At 44.1% G+C, this 5,000-nt stretch overlaps 1 protein-coding gene across 4 annotated transcripts in view; it reads left to right on the top strand.

Annotated features, from left to right (window-relative positions):
- Positions 1-5,000, top strand: part of LOC143292872 (calcyphosin-like protein) — a 72,756-nt gene that overhangs the window by 47,011 nt on the left and 20,745 nt on the right. The window lies entirely within an intron of this gene.

The following is a 5,000-nucleotide window of genomic DNA, read 5'->3' as shown; positions in this document are numbered from 1 at the left end:
ATACTTACATGATTATATGATATGCGTTCGACATGGAGTTTTTCTCTGTGTATTATTCACCTGATGTAAACCCATGAACCAGTGATTTTTTTTTTTTTTTTCATTTAGGATAAGGATACAGTAATTGTTTCCATTGTTCACAGAAGCCATGTGCGGATCTTGATAATAGAATTAAGGTTCGGAAATCTTGCCCTTTTTCTCATTTTTAGTGTTCCATTCGTGAACGCATACCCAGTGTCAACAATAAACTGTGGGAACCTCACAACAGTAGATAAACAGCTGAGCGCAGCATTCAGTCATTTACTGGGAATGGGAGCTTACAAGATAATGGGCGCAGCATGGCATTTTACGGGTGTTTCTCGTGCTTCTCCTGGGAGCTATTCGTCAGCGTTGCTGATGAACTGTGTGGGAAAGGGGTGAAAGCATATTAGCCTGGGTTCAGATGGATGCGGTGGTCTGTGACAAGTGTGATGGCATGCTGAGTTTGGTTCCCTATCCGCATCGGGCTGTTGGGTGTTGAATTTTATGTCAAGGTGATGCTTGACGAATGTGATTGAATGTTTTGGGTTCGTTCCATATATTGTGCAATAACGCGTTAGCGTGTTTATTGCCTGTGTTTACGTGTCCTTGTGGGGGGGGGGGGAGGAGTGGGGGGGAGGGAGTGTGCGTGCGTTTGTGCGCGCGCTCTCGCGTGCGTGTGTGTGTGTATGTGTGCGCGCGTGCGTATGTGTGTATGTGGCTTTAGTAACATCCTCACAGACACAGACATACATACACGCACACGCGCGCGCACACACACACACACACACACACACACACACACTCACTCACACACACGCTCACACACACACACAACACAACACAACACACACACATCCTGTTCCATTCACTGTGCTGTGTTCCACACATTCTCTTTCGCAATACTGAGTGGTATTTCCTCAGTGGTGATGCCGAAGATTACCCCACCTGTATTACACACGGGCCGTAAATTGGGCGTAAAATTGGCTCTGTCAAGTGTGATCGGAAAATCATGTTTTGTTTGGGAAACCTGATCAGTCAGCATACAACAGAAGCGGGGTGGAGGATGGTGGTGGATTATCAATAATGTGTAGTGCGTCACGTACTATGTGGACCGCATTCGCGGCCTCTGAATGTGTAAGCCAAACCGTCGTTGTCTGGGTTCTCGCTATTTTGACGCTTGAGAGAATCGGGACGAACTTAACCCTTTGAATGCTGAACTTTGGTGAACTGAGATCAGTGTGTCAAGAGTCTGAACTGCAGTTTCTACTTTCTGTGTTCTTTGTGTGTATGTGTGTGCGCGTGTGTATGTGTGTGTGTGTGTGTGTGTTTTCTACGAAATGCATTTTGTTTTAATCTAAGCCTTATTTACTTCACAGCTTTTATAATCTGATTCATCTCCTAAGTGTGCTTTTTCATTCATATGAACACACTGGATGTTTTCCATTGTCAGATAGTGGTTGGTGTGTTTTTTAAGGCATGTTTATAATCAACTGGATAATGCTTAATACCAAAGTTCAAGAATGATAATCAAAGGTGGTGTCTTCTGATAACTCTTCTGTGTTTTTTTGTCGTTCGTGGACTGCGACTCCCACGTTCACTCCTATGCACGAGTGGGCTTTTCACGTGTTCGACCGTTCTTAACCCGTCATGTGGTCAGTCATTCTCTGTGGTGTGAGAAGTATCGGACTAAAGCCTCCCACAGAAGCACAGAATTACGTCATCTCCGGCAAGCTTGCAGTGCCTCCGTTCAGTCCAGCAGTCACCAAGTCCAGCAACTTCCTCGGCGGCGGCGCTGCGATAACATTGATTTTTCCCCTTGTTTCCCTCACCGATGCTCAGCGTCCATTGGGTGGACGTACGAGATTCACAGTGAGCGTGCGTGTTGGGACCAGTACGTGGCGCATTCAACCACAGCTTCCACTATCACAATGATTGCAGGAGAACTGTGGGTGTGGTGACGTGAGCGGGGGCGGGGGGGGGGGGGGAGCAGGAGAAGAGGTAGGAGAGAGAGAGAGGGGTGGGTGGGGGGTTCCGTTCAGGTGTTCCATGGCTGATGGTGTTATTGACAGAACAAGCAGAAATGGAACAACGAGCAGGACATTTAATGGTGTAGAACGAGAGCGTTGCTCTGTTCAGACCAGAATCCCCAAGTACAGGAGAAAAGACAAAGAGCCGTAGGTTGGAAATTCCCTGCACTGCTCAAACCAACACGGACCATGGACGATCAATCACCAGTTAGTACAGACCATCGACCGTTAAGTCAAACCATGGCCTTCGCAAAGGTCAATGGTCAAACGCACCCTGGTTTTGTCCATTGTTTGGCGACGCATAATTTTGCCCTGTTGACATCAATAATTCGTGTTTAGGTGTGGCAGAATAGTTAATACGCATACCTGCCAATACACTGTCCGGTCAAGAAGATCAAGAAGCCGGTGTGATTGCCCTAGAATGACCCCTGCCCTCAATTTAGCTCCACGGAGACATTGTAGGGAACGCTAGAAAATGAAAATAAATCCGGTGGGGGACCTAAGTGGGAGGGGTGGTGGGGGGTGAGAGACTCCAGCCGTTACCCTGCAATGACTCCACGCATGAGGCCTGAGTTAAAAAAAAAAAGGGGGGGGGGGGAGGGGCGGGGGCCAGCCTTGAAATGACTCAAAGAAGGAGAGTTTCTTGGGCGTCTTTTTTTTTTTCTTGTGCACAAAACTTAGCCCTTTTATCTGACATACTGACTCACTGATAAACAACAGTCTTTTATCATTTTCATTTGAATAAGGAAATTTTCTTTGTACTTAGTATGGAACTTACGTTGATGTATACATTTCTCCGGAGCAGCAAACTTCTGCCAAGTAATGAGACATTGAATATGTTTCGAGGGTGAGATATTTTTTAATCTATTATATATATATATATATATATATATATATATATATATATATATATATATATGTATATATATATATATATATATATATATATACACACACACACACATATATATATATATAGAGAGAGAGAGAGAGATGTGTGTGTGTGTGTGTATGTGTGTGTGTGTAAAACAGATCTCACTCGTCTGATACATTAAACTGAATCAGGGCTTAGAAATACTATTGTGTTTTGTCCTCGATGTGAAGGTCTTACACTGTCTACATTCGCCCACATGATAGTTTGCGGGTAAAAGTAGCAAAGCAGCATGTTTATCTAATTCCTTTCATTCATATTCACAAATAATCAGCACCTGCACACACGGTGTTCGGGCTTGTTTCTAGGTGATACACCAGCAACTGGACGCTCAAAGAGAATGAACGGTACGTTACAGCGGAGATTAGGTGACAGTCAGTCGTGGTTCTTTGGCAGTCGAAGACATCTGTTGGACCACAATCGATTTGTTGCCAACATTCCCTCGTGTATCATTCTGGGGCCCTCCGACAACTTAAGCTCTTTATTTCCTTTTGCTCCTTCAGAAAAAAACACGTTTTGCGCGGAAAACAGCGTCGTGCGACGTGACATGGACGCAAGAAACACGTACTCGATGTCTGAAGGTAAACTACATCACAATAGCCACTGCTCAGTTTTTGAATGTTTGTTTCATTATCAAGGAGGTCTCAAAGCGTGCGGACCGATCCATATACGCTACACCACGTCTGCTGCTGATACACCACACTGCTCTCAAGGTCAAGTTGTTCGTAGGGTCGATCAGTTAAATAGATACTCACAGACGTTTAAAGTGATTAACGAGTGTTTAGCTTTCGCTGTCGAGTAAATAGCACACGCTCACTGGACATTAATTCATATAAGACACACGCAACGAACGGGATGGGGTTTTGGGGGGGCTCTACAGAAGGTTCTCTCCCCTTATTCATTCCTCCACCCTCTCCCCCATGGTCCACCCTTTTTCTTTCTGTCCATCTCTCTGAAGCACGCACAGCGCAAGCACTTCTTGGCGCTCTCAGAATGACTCATCCCATTACGTCGTGTCGTTCTCTTTTTTTCTTTCTTTTTTTCTTTTTTTTTTTTTTCTTTTTTTTTGTTGTTCTTTTTTGTTCTTTTGTTGTTGTTGTTGTTGGGGTTTTTTTTGTTGTTTTGTTCTTTTTTTTCTTTCTTTCTTTTTTTTGTTCTTTTTTGTTCTTTTGTTGTTGTTTGTTTTTTTGTTCTTTTTTGTTCTTTGTTTTTTTGTTCTTTTGTTGTTGTTGTTTTTTGTTTTTTTGTTTTTTTTGTTTTGTTTTTTTGTTGTTCTTTTTTGTTCTTTTTGTTGTTGTTTTTAACCAAGGTGACCTCCGATCAAAGCACCACCCCCACAGAGTGGACACGAACAACTTCAAGTCGTGGGGAAACACAGAAAATCACTGGGCGTTTTATTTGTCCTCCTGACTCTCGACATTGGTGGTCTTCATCCCGCGAGAACTACAGCCTTGGCTGAGAGGGAATCAGTGATTTCTTTGTTTGAAAAATGAATGAATAAACGAAAAAGCCAATCCCAATCCCTGCTTGCGTAGCTATTCGTTCAAAATCTGCATCCAACTGATTCAAGAAGGAGTGGGGTAGCAGGGGTGAGAGTTGAGAGCAGCAAATAGGGAGTTTTCGGTTGAACATTTTAACACACACACATACACACGCGCGAACCCACGCACACACACACACACACACACACACACACACACACACACACACACACACACACACACACACACACACAAATAAACAAACACACACGCGCATAGAGAGAGAGGGGGGTTGGAGAGAGACAGATTGACTGACTAACTGACTGACTGACTGACCGACCGATCTGACAATCGTTTTTATTGCATACCATTTTGAAGCGATCATTGCAAACACAGATGCATTTCACAACCATCACCCTCCTTCGCCTTCCCAGAAGCAGGAAGCATTTTTGTCACATGTCAAAGTGAAGCCCAGCATTAACTGGAGATCAGAAGGAAGGAGGTTAATACGGTCATGTGCCAAAAATTCCCGCCACCCTT

The sequence above is a fragment of the Babylonia areolata genome, chromosome 1 (genome assembly GCF_041734735.1).
Source record: "Babylonia areolata isolate BAREFJ2019XMU chromosome 1, ASM4173473v1, whole genome shotgun sequence".
Classification (NCBI taxonomy): Eukaryota; Metazoa; Mollusca; class Gastropoda; order Neogastropoda; family Buccinidae; genus Babylonia; species Babylonia areolata.
Note: the sequence above shows the minus strand (reverse complement) of the source record. Positions and strands in the feature narration are given on the sequence as shown.